This window comes from Panthera pardus, unplaced genomic scaffold (genome assembly GCF_024362965.1).
Source record: "Panthera pardus isolate Hobbes unplaced genomic scaffold, ASM2436296v1 HiC_scaffold_18, whole genome shotgun sequence".
Lineage (NCBI taxonomy): Eukaryota > Metazoa > Chordata > Mammalia > Carnivora > Felidae > Panthera > Panthera pardus.
In genome coordinates this window covers 17,645,389-17,657,210 of record NW_026526743.1, presented here as the reverse complement: position 1 = coordinate 17,657,210, position 11,822 = coordinate 17,645,389, and the positions used below count along the sequence as shown (strand labels likewise).

The 11,822-nt window shown below is 44.2% G+C and overlaps 1 non-coding gene across 1 annotated transcript; it reads right to left on the bottom strand.

The window, feature by feature from the left end:
- Nucleotides 1-10,211: 10,211 nt before the first annotated feature.
- LOC128778099 (small nucleolar RNA U13) lies at nucleotides 10,212-10,319 on the bottom strand. Its single transcript, XR_008423480.1, has one exon. It is a non-coding gene; the product is annotated as a small nucleolar RNA U13 (small nucleolar RNA).
- Nucleotides 10,320-11,822: the final 1,503 nt, after the last annotated feature.

Genomic DNA, 11,822 nt, shown 5'->3' with positions numbered 1-11,822 from the left:
ATTTGGCTGGTTGTACCTCTTGGTATCCTTCAGTATGTTCTTCTATTCCGGTGTGTTCTATAAACTGCTTGGTTCGAAAACTGGGTTAGATGCAGGTTCAATTTTCCAGGTAAATACACTTTCTGGATGGTGTTTGAGTTCTTCCATCAGGAGGTACCTACGTGCCTCTTGAGTTTGCAACTCCTGTTGTGTTGGTCCTAAAATATGTTTACAGGGGTGTCTGGGTGGCTCAGATGGTTAAGCGTCCTACTCTTGATTGCAGCTCAGGTCACAACCTCATGGTTTGTGAGTTTTAGCCCGGCCTCTGGCTCTGCGCTGACATCACAGAGCCTTCTTGGGATTCGCTCTCTCCCTCTCTGTCTGCCTCTCCCCTGTTCACACTCTCTCTCTCTCAAAATAACTAAAGTTTTTTTAAAAAGTTTTTAAAAATCTTAAAGTAAAATATGTTCATAAGTTCTTTGGCACTTCTCTTTTTTTTAATTTTTTTTTAACATTTTTATCTTTTTGTGAGAGACAGAGAGCAGGAGTGGGGTAGGGGCAAAGAGAGAGAGACACACAGAATCCAAAGCAGGTCCAGGCTCTGAGCTGTCAGCACAGGGCCCCACACGGGGCTCAAACTCACAAACAGATCATGACCTGAGCTGAAGTCGGATGCTCAAACGACTGAGCCACCCAGGCGCCCCTTGACACTTCTCTTTTTAAGAGCCCTCCCCTTGGGGCGCCTGGGTGGCGCAGTCGGTTAAGCGTCCGACTTCAGCCAGGTCACAATCTCGCGGTCTGTGAGTTCGAGCCCTGCGTCCGGCTCTGGGCTGATGGCTCAGAGCCTGGAGCCTGTTTCCGATTCTGTGTATCCCTCTCTCTCTGCCCCTCCCCCGTTCATGCTCTGTCTCTCTCTGTCCCAAAAATAAAATAAATAAATAAATAAATAAAAAAAATTTAAGAGCCCTCCCCTTGAGTGTGGATTGGACTTAGTGCCCCACTTCTAAGGAAGAGAGCATGGCAGAAGTAATGGTGTATGACTTTCATGTTTTTTTGGTTTTTGTTTCTTGTTTTTTGAGAGCTAGAGAACAAGCAGGGGAGGGGCAAAGAGAGAGGGAGACAGAGAATCCCAAACAGGTCCCACGCCTGTCAGCGCAGAGCCTGACACCGGGCTTAAACCCAGCAACCAGGAGATCACAACCTGAGCCAAAATCAAGAGTCAGACGCCTAACCTACTGAGCCACCCAGGCATCCCAGTGCATGACTTCTAAGACCAGGTCATAAAAGCCATTGTATCAGGATCACTTGCTTGGGGAGAAGCCAGCTGCCCATAATTGTGATGACACTCATGCAGCCCTATAGGGAAGTCCATGTGGCAAGGAACCGAGGTCTGTGAAGGGTCTGCGAGGAATTGAGGCCCCGTCTTGGAAGCTGATCCTCCACACTAGTCAAGCCAAGAGGTAACTGCAGTCCTGACCAACAACCCAACTGCATCCCATGAGAGATCCCGAGCCAGAATCACCCAGTTATGCCACTCCTGAATTCGTGACCCAAAGAAAATGAGATCATAGGTTGTTTTAAGCTGTTAAATTTTCAGGGTGCCCGGATGACTCAGTTGGAAGAGCCTGCAGCTCTGGATCTCAGGGTTGTGAGTTCAAGCCCCATATTGGGTGAAGAGATTACATATATACATAAGCTTTAAGCCTTTAAATTTTGGTTTTAATTTGTTAGCAGCAATAGGTACTTAATGCACCTGTGTTCTAATTACCTATTGTTGGATTAAGTATTATCTAAACCTCAGCAACTTAAAACAGACATTATGTTTTTCCTACATTTTTGCAGATGACGAATTTAGGAAGGGGGTGCCTTGGCGGCTCAGGAGGTTAAGCATCTTGCTATCGATTTCAGCTCAGGTCATGATCTCGTGACTGGTAGGATTGACCCCCACATCAGGCCCTGCACTGATAGTGCAGAGCCTGCTTGGGATTCTCTCTCTCACTCTCTCTCTCTCTCTCTCTCTCTCTGCCCTTCCCCCATGCACACACGTGCATGCATGCCTGCATGCTCTCTCTCTCAAAATACATAACATCTAAAAATAAAGAATTGGGGCGCCTGGGTGGCTCAGTCGGTTAAGCGGCTGACTTCAGCTCAGGTCATGATCTCGCGGTCCGTGAGTTCGAGCCCCGCGTCGGGCTCTGTGCTGACTGCTCAGAGCCTGGAGCCTGTTTCAGATTCTGTGTCTCCCTCTCTCTCTGACCCTCCCCCGTTCATGCTCTGTCTCTCTCTGTCTCAAAAATAAAATTAAAAAAACGTTAAAAAAAATTTTTTTTAAATAAAGAATTTATGAGGCACCTGGGTGGCTCAGTCGGTTAGGCATCCAACTTCGGCTTAGGTCATGATCTCACAGTTTGTGGGTTCAAGCCCCGCTTCAGGCTCTGTGCTGACAGCACCTAGCCTGGAGCCTGTTTCAGATTCTGTGTCTCCCTCTCTCTCTGCCCCTCCCCCACTTGTGCTCTGTCTCTCTCACTCTCAAAAATAAATAAACATTAAAAATTAAAAAAAAAAGAATTTAGGAGGGGCTTGACTTAAGATCTCTCATGTGTTTGAGTCAGAAGTTGGCTGGGATTGGAGTCATCTCAAGGCTTGACTAGGCTGGATGTCCAAAGTGACTCAGCAACTTGACCGACAGTGACACTGGCTGTTGGCAGGGAGCTCAGCAGGAACTAAAAACAGAGCACCTCTATACCAAAGCACCTCTACATGGCCTTCCAGCACTGCAGTCTCAGGGTAGCTGGATTTTTACATGGTAGCTGGCTTTCTTCAGAGTGTTCTAAGAGAACCAGGCAAAGCTGCATGGTCTTTTCTGACCTTAGAAGTCACATAGTGTCACTCTGCTGCTATCTCTTGATCTAAGTGAACACAAACCCACCCAGATTCAAGAGGAAGCCACATAGTTTCCAATTCTTGATGCAAGGAATGTGAAGGCTTTGGCGGTCAAGTTTTTAAAACAGTTTCACCTTGCTATACAGAACTTTTTTTTTTTTGGTAATGTCTATACCCGACATGGGGCTGGAACTCACAACCCTGAGATCAAGAGTCACATCCTCTTCTGACTGAGTCAGCCAGGTTCCCCTATAGAAAACATTCTTTAAGGCACTAACTTGGGTCCTTTTCTCTCCTCATTCTACACATTCTTCTCTGATCTATTCTTGTGACTTTGATTGCCATCTACATGCAATTCCCAGGTCTATCTCCAGCCTAGATACTTTCCTGATGTACATAGTGGTTGCCAACAGGACAGCTCCCTGCTCCTGCATTAGATGTTGCTTAGATACCTTAAAGACCAGGCTGTGCCAGTGTAAGTTCCTGAGCCACAGAATCATGAAAAATAACAAAAAAATTATTGTTGCTTTTTTTTTAATGTCTATTTATTTTTGAGAGAGAGAGAGAGCATGAGCAGGGGAAAGGGAGAGAGAGAGGGAGACACAGAATCTGAAGCAGGCTACAGGCTCTGAGCTGTCAGCACAGAGTCCGATGTGGGGCTTGAACTCACGAACTATGAGGTCATGACCTGAACTGAATTCAGATGCTCAACTGACTGAACCATCCAGGTGCCCCTAAAATTATTGTTGCTTTAAGCTACTAATTTTGGGTAATTTGTTATGCAGCAAAGGCTAACTGATACACGATTAAGGAAATGTTTCCTGTCTACCTGTGGGTTTTGCAAAAGGGACTATATGTTTTTCACAACATAAACAATCACAATGCCAGCACAGGGCCTGGCATATTGTATTCATTCACCCATCCATCTACTCATTCAATCATGTATTCATTTATTCATTCATTCAACACATATTTATTGAGATCCTGCCATGTTGCAGGAACCTTACTAGGTACTGTTGCTACGGCAGTACCAAAACAGACAAAGTCCCTGTCCTCATGGAGTTCACATAACTTAAAGCATTTATTTGGGGGAAAATAGCAGTTTGGAATCCCATTTTACATGCTATGACAAAATAGATTCCAATTGGATTTGAGCAATATGTGTGTGGGGTAATTGCATGAAAATGTAAAGGTTTTTAACAGCAAATACTGAATGACCTCCGTATGGAGAAAGATGTTCTGAACTTCAACATAGTGGGGGAACAGACCATCAAGGAAAAGACTGATGAATTTGGCTATACAAAGGGCTGAATATTTTATATGTCCAAAAAAGGCATAGGCAAAATTAAAGTAAATATGCATTAGAGAAGTATATTTGCAACAGAAGTGATAGGCAATTGATTAACACCCTTAATGAATGGAGATATTAACAAAGTAATGTGAAATTAACATGAAAAGCCAATAAATGAAAATGGGCATAGAATATGAAAAGACAATTTGTAAAAGAAATATCAATGGCCAAAAAAATCATGAAAGCCATGTTCACCCAAAAATGTTACTTAAAAATACTGGGACACCTCTTTTTTTTAAAGATTTTATTTTTTTAAGTAATCTGTATACCCAATGTGGGGCTCAAACTTAAAACCCCAAGATCAAGAGTCACATGCTCCACTGACTGAGCTAGCCAGGTGCCCTGAAGGACACCTTCTTTTGTCTGACAAATCAGCAAAGATGCTTAAACTATGGTTCCGCAAGGCTGAAGACAATTCAGGGCAATAAGAAATTCCATCCACCAAGGTTGGGATGTGAGTGGCAACAACCTTTCTGGAGAATGACAGAGATGAATCCAAAGCCTGAAAATATGGACATCTATTGATCCATCATGACATTCCTAGGAATTTAGCCCCTGAAAATAATGAGGGAAGTGGGTAAATATTTTACTGAAAGGATTTTCATGGCACCATATATATATATTTTATTATTATAAAAAAGAAAGGGGTGCATGGATGGCTTAGTCAGTTGAGCATCTGACTTTGGTTCAGGTCATGATCTCACAGTTTGGTTCATGAGTTCAAGCCTCACATTGGGCTCTCTGCTGCCAGCACAGAGCCTGCCCTGGATCCTCTGTCTCCCTCTCTCTCTGCCCCTCCCCAGCTCACACGTTTTTGTTTTTGTTTTCTCTCTCTCTCTCTCTCAAAAATAAGTAAATATAAAAGAAGGAAAGAAAGGAAGGAAGGAAGGAAGGAAGAAAAGAAAGAAAGAAAGAAAGAAAGAAAGAAAGAAAGAAAGAAAGAAAAAGAAATTCTGTTTAAGCAGAATTTAACAACATTATAGGAAGTGTTACAAATGCTCAAATATTAAAGGGTTCCTTGATAAAAGAAATGTGGATTTTGCTGGCTTAAACAAAGATGAGCTGCCTTATTATAAGAATTTTCATTAATATGATAGATTCCATGATAATATACGAGAGGGAATATCCTAGGCATTATTTTCTGAATTTATTTGGTCATGGAGCCTGTAACAGTTAGCTACTGCTGTGTAACAAACCACACCCAAATTTCGTGGCTCAAAACAATAACCATTTATTATTCTCACAAATCTATGCTGAGTGGTTCTGCTGATCTGGGTCTGGCATAGTTGATCTTGGCTGAGCCTTCTTGTCGACCTGTTTTCATGGAGGAGCTAGAATCCAGACAGTGAAAGAGAGGGAAAACATAGGCTTCTTGAGGCCTAGGCTGGGAAGTATTACACTGTTCTTTCACCTCACTCTGTTGGTCAATGACAAGGCCAGTGTAGCTTCAAGGCGTTGGGAAATAGACTTCAGCCCTTGACATGAGAAGCTACAGAGTCAATTTGTACAAGGTAAGGGGGGAAGGGGGCGGTGAGGAATGGAAAATAAGGCAGTTTTTGCAGTCTACCACAGAGCCCTTTCTTCATGCACTACATTAATTAAATTCAATAAAGCTAGCTGCTGTTAACTGAAGAACCTCCAAAACTCAGTGGCTTAATAAATTAATTTTTTTAATTCACACCATAGTCCAATGCAAGTCAGTGGGGTCACTCTGCTCCACAGAGTCTTTTAGAGACCCAGCCTCTTTCCATCTTTTGTCTTGGCCCCCCTCTAGGTTCTCAGAGTCCTTCCTGTTGAGCCAGTGGGTATTTTTGTTTGTTGTTGTTTTTTTTAATGTTTGCTTATTTTTGAGAGAAAGAGACAGAATGCCAGTGGGTTAGGAGCAGAGAGAGGGAGACACAGAAGCAGAAGCCAGCTCCAGGCTCCGAGCTGTCAGCACAGAGCCTGAAGCAGGGCTCGAACTCACGAGCTGCGAGATCATGACCTGAGCCGAAGTTGGGTGCTCAACCGACTGAGCCACCCAGGCGCCCCTGTTTGTTTGGTTTTTAAGTAGGCTCCACACCCAACATAGGGCTTGAACTCATGACCCTGAGATCAAGGGGCACCTGGGTGGCTCAGTTTGTTGGGTGTCTGACTTCAGCTCAGGTCACAATCTCACAGCTTGTGAGTTTCAGCCCTACATCAGGCTCTGTGCCAACAGCTCAGAGCCTGCATCCTGCTTGGGATTCTTTGGCTCCCTTTCTCTCTGCCCCTCCCCCGCTCACGTTTTGTCTCTCTCCTTCAAAAATAGATAAACATTAAAAAAAATTAAAAAGAAAAAAAGAAGAGTCACATGGTCTAGGTCTCAGCCAGCCGGGAACCACCCCCCACCCCCAATGTGGGAGGTTTTTAAGGTCAGGCCTGGAGATTGAACACCAAACATGCCATTGGCTAGAAGTCAGTTATAGGTCCATATAAAATTGCAAGGGACAATAGGAAATATAGTTCAGCTGTGTGTGAAAAAACAAAGGGAAGCAGTTTTGGTGAGCAATTAGCTAACCTCTGCCACACGTTTTGGGACATGCTATATCTGAAAATAAAGATGGGTTATGTTTGTTTCCTTGTTCATTGCCTGTCTCTCTCTATTAGGATATGACCATTACATCCCCATCACTTATCCAGGGGTATGGGCATGGATATAGTAAGCACTCAATGAACATATGTAGAATAAATGAATGAAAAAAATTCTAGTAATTTTCAGATGACGCAATATTTTGGACACACTAAAAATGATATTTTTAGGAACATGGGAATTGCTCAGGGTATAATGGGCACTGTGGATTAGATAGAATTTAATATAAGCCCTCTAACAGAACTCAGTGGGGCAGCAGAGGCTTAAATGAAATTAAGTGTTCTTTCTTTCCCATGGTAGCCTGATGTAAGCAGTCCTGGGCTGGTAACAAAGCTTAGTATCAGGTACCCAGACAGCTTCAATCGATGGCCCTGCCATCCCTAGGGGAGTGCCCTGGCCTGCATGGTCCAAGATGGCTCCCACCACATCCACATTCCAGGCAGTGAGAAAGAGAAAGAGGAAATGAAAACTCACTCTGATGCTTCTTCAGAGCACAACCAAGAAATGAAATCCTAGTTTTAGCGTTTAATTTATTCTGCCTTATGGAGTATGACAGTCATCTCCTTGGTTACTTTTCAGGGCAAAAGCTGTTAGAGCTGATGTCTAACAACGAGGTCGGGTCACGGGTGAGCAATCGAAGGGAATATAGCTGCAAGCTCCAGGTTAATACAAGTTGTTTGCAAGTTGATGAGCAGGATGCAAATTGCATATGCAAATTTTTTACATTATTAGAAATATATAAAAATAATTCCAGGACAAAAAATCAAATGAGAAATATAACTACATAGAAGTTGTCTTTGAGGGGCATCTGGGTGGCTCAGTCGTTAAGCATCTGACTTCAGCTCAGGTCATGATCTCACAGTTCTCGAGCTTGAGTCCTACATCGGGTTGAGCTTCAGCCCCCCTTTGGGTGAGCCTGCTTCTCTCTCTCTCTCTCTCTCTCTCTCTCTCTCTCCCCCCCCCCCCCTTTCTCCCTCTGCCCCTCCTGGGATTCTCTCTCTCTCTCTCTCTCTCTCTGCCCCTTGCTCACTTGCAGCCTCCCCTCTCTTAAATAAATAAATAAATAAATAAATAAATAAAACAAAAAAATGTTGTCTTTGAAAAGTGGGTGAATTTTTCCTTTTAATTTTTCTCTTGCTGTATTTTATACATTTTCTACAATGGGCAGGCATGACCAGGTATTTTAAATATTTTTAATTATGAAATATAGCACACCTACAGACAGAGAAAAAATAAGGATGCACAGTGTACAGGATCATTTTAACGTGAACACCCAAGTATCAGAGTGATCAGGCTGGATAGGGGTGGAATGCCGGAGAAAGTACCTGCTTTAGCTGGAGCAGGAGGTAGGAGGGAATTACCAAGGAAAGCTTTAGGGAGGGGAGCCATCTGAACCATGAGGAAGCCTCAAAGATGAGGAAGGTTTGTTGTGCAACCATGAAAGCACCTACTCTATTGACTGGTTTTCATTCTAATGAGGAAGTCTGAATTATATAAATAATCCCCCAAAGGATGATGATGATGATGATGAATAGCTAAGAATTATTGACCATGTGTCCCATGCCTAGCTTTGAGCTGGGTGATGCTGGGGACATAGTGGTCCCTAAGATAGCCCTGCCCTCCATCATAAGGCCTTCAATCCAGTCCAGGAAACAAACATTGATCACTACTGATTTTAATTTGTTATGATGTCTGGGGGAAGAAGTTTGGGGAATCTTAGGAGCATATAACAGGCTAGGGGAGGTCAAGAAAGACTTCTTTGATGAAGTGCAATCACCGAAACAACTCCAAAGCAAAAAGGGTAGGAGAGCAGTCCCTGGGTGGCTCAGTTGGTTAAGCATCCAACTCTTGGTTTTGGCTCAGGTCATGATCTCACGGTTTCATGGGTTCAAGCCCTACTTCGAGCTCTGTGCTGGCATTGTGGAGCTTGCTTGGGACCCTCTCTCTCCCTCTCTCTGCCCCTCCCCCACTCACACTGTCTCTGTCTCTCTCAAATAAACAAACAAACAAACTTAAAAAAAGGGGAGGGGTGGTACGAGAAACGTTCCTGCAGGGACACAGCCTATGCAAGAGCCTGGGAGCAGGGAGTCTGGGAAGAAGAGTGGGGATAGAGTGATGGCATACAGAGTTCCTCCGTATTTGCTGTGTCTGTGAGGGTGTTTCCAAGCAAGATTATCATCTGAATCAGTAGACTGACTAAAGCAAACTGCCCTCCCCAATGCTTGGAGGCATACTCTAAATCTTTGAGGGTCTGAATAGAACCAGAGACTGCTGAAGGAATAAGTTGAGTTCTGCCTGACTGTGGCACTGGAACATTGGTCTTCTGCACTCAGACTGGGATTTATACCATTGACTCCCCTGGTTTGTGGACCTCCAGACTTGGACCAGGACTTAAACCACTGGCTGTCCTGGGTCTCCAGCTTGTAGACAGCAGACTGTGGGACTTCTCAGCCACCGTAATAGTGTGCCGATTCCTTATAATAAATCTCTTTCTCCTATTTGTTCTATATATTCTGTTTCTCTGGAGAATCCTAATACACCATTAAACAAAGGGCAACGGAGGGACATTAGTCTGGATTAGTCATCACATAACTATTTGGCATCAACCATGCTTGGGTTTAGACTCTGCCATCCCCTCAGGCGGGTGACACCACCTCTCTGAACCTCCACTTCCTCCTGCTCGTTCCTTCAGCAGAGTTGTGAGCAGCCCTTCAATACCTGCCTGCACAGCAGTTACCCCAGCTGGGTCATCAAGGCCTCAGGAGGTATTAGCTGGGTTATGGCTATTGTCCGTTTATTCACTGGTGGCATTGTAACACGAACATCGTTAAGGCAGCAAATTGTGAGGATTAAAAGCATGAGCTACAGAGCCAGCCTTCCTGAGTTCAGATCTTTTTTTTTTTTTTAAATAGGCTGTACACCCAGCGAGGCTTGAACTCACAACCCCAAGATCAAGAGTCACATGCTCTACCAACTGAGCCAGACAGGCACCCTGCTGAGTTCAAATCTTGACTCTGGCACTCACTAGCTGTGTGATCTTGGGCAAGTAATCCCATCTCTCCCCTCATTGACATGATATAGTAACACTTCTACCTGCATCAGTCAGAATAGGCTGGAATATGCTGTGGTAAGAAATGAGCCCTAGACCTTAGTGGACTAACTCCTCAAATTTTATTTCTTGCACATAGAAACAGGCATGTCCTCCATGCCATGGCTTAGTGACCCAGTTAGCTTCCTTCATGTGGCACCTCTGTGCTTGCCTGACTCCCAGTGTTGCCTAGGCAGGAGATGAGAGCATAGAGTATCCTGTATTGGCTTTTAGATTTATTTATTTATTATATTATTATTATTATTATCATTATTATTATTATTATTATTATTATTTTACATCAGACAGGTAATGTGCCAACATTGTAACAAGGTTTAAGGGTGGCTGGCACATGTCACATAACAGCATGAACATCCAATCATCACACCTATGAACTACAAAAGGATCTAAATGCTACATTTAAAAGTGACATTCCTGGGGCAGCTGGCTGGCTTAGTCTGTAGAGCATGTGAGTCTGCGCTGTTTGATCTCTGGGCCATGAGTACGAGCCCCACACTGGGTACAGAGATTACTTAAAAAATCAAATAAGGGGTGCCTGGCTGGCTTAGTGGGTGGAGCACGTGACTCTTGATCTCAGGGATGTAAATTTAAGCCCCATGTTGGGTATAGAGATTACTTAAAAATAAAGTCTTTAAATATTAAATAAAGGCACCTGGGTGGCTCAGTTGGTTAAGCATCCGACTCTTGATTTCGGCTCAGGTTGTAATCTCAAGGTCATGAGATCGGACTCTGTGTTCGGCTCCATGCTAACCATGGAGCCTGCTTGGGATTCTCTCTCTTCCACTCTCTCTGCCCTTCTCCCACTTGCATTTTTTCTCTCTCTCTAAAAAATAAATAGGCATTTAAAGAAAATAAAAATAAATAAAACAAAATTAAAAAATAAGTAAAAGTGACACTCCCAATATTTCCATTCATATTTTATTGGCCAAAACAAGTCACATAACCATGCCTGAGGTCAAAGAAATCTGGAAGATGGTGGAAGACTTTAGTAACGCTTGCTGTACTATCTCATTGATGGTGCTGAAATTCAATGAGAAAACTCACACAAAACATTTCATTCTTCAACAAACATTTACTGAGTACCAAAGACATGCCAGGCACTGTTCTAGGAACCAGGTACACAGCAGTGAGCAAGAGACAGAAATCCTTTGAGGAGCTAATATTCTAGTGGGAGAGAAAGACAAGGAACAGGATAAATAAGTAAACTATACACTATGTTAGCAGATGATAAATGATAAAGGCAGTGGGGGGTGGGATGGGGAGTGTGTGGGGGGGTGAAATCAGAGATCTGAAAGGACCTTCCTGAGACCACTATGTGTGCAGACTTGAGGCACTGAGAGGTGAGGCACTTAAGGTGCAGCTAGAGAGGGCCTTGGTAATGGGGTAGCAGCTCTCAAGTGCACCAGGAAACAGGCTGTTTGGATATGGCTGCACTCACTTGCCGAGCCTCCCTGTCTGTGTTCAGCTGGGAACATCCAGGGTAAGCTGTCAGTAGGGCTTCTTCTCACTTTCTTAAGAGAGGTAACAGGACAGATCACTAGCATGAGGACTTTGACTTTTACCAGGAGAGAGGTACAGCCAGAGGAGGACTCAGTCAGGAGGGCCCAGTCAGGTCAGGGCCTGACTCAGGGTGTCACAGGCTCCGTCTGGCTCTGGGTAGGATGCCCACTGTGAGGGCAGGCATGGGAGCAGGGAGCCTGGGGAGGGGCTACTGTGGTGACCAGGAAGGGGAGGGTGGAGGCCTAGCCAGGGCAGGGGCAGTGCAGGGGAAAAGAGTTTAGATTCTGTTGGTGGAGTCAACAAGGTTTCCTGACAGGTTGGAGTAGGTGTGAAAGAGAGGTCAGGGATGATCTGGGGGTGTCTAGTCTCAGTCACTGGAAGGACAGGGA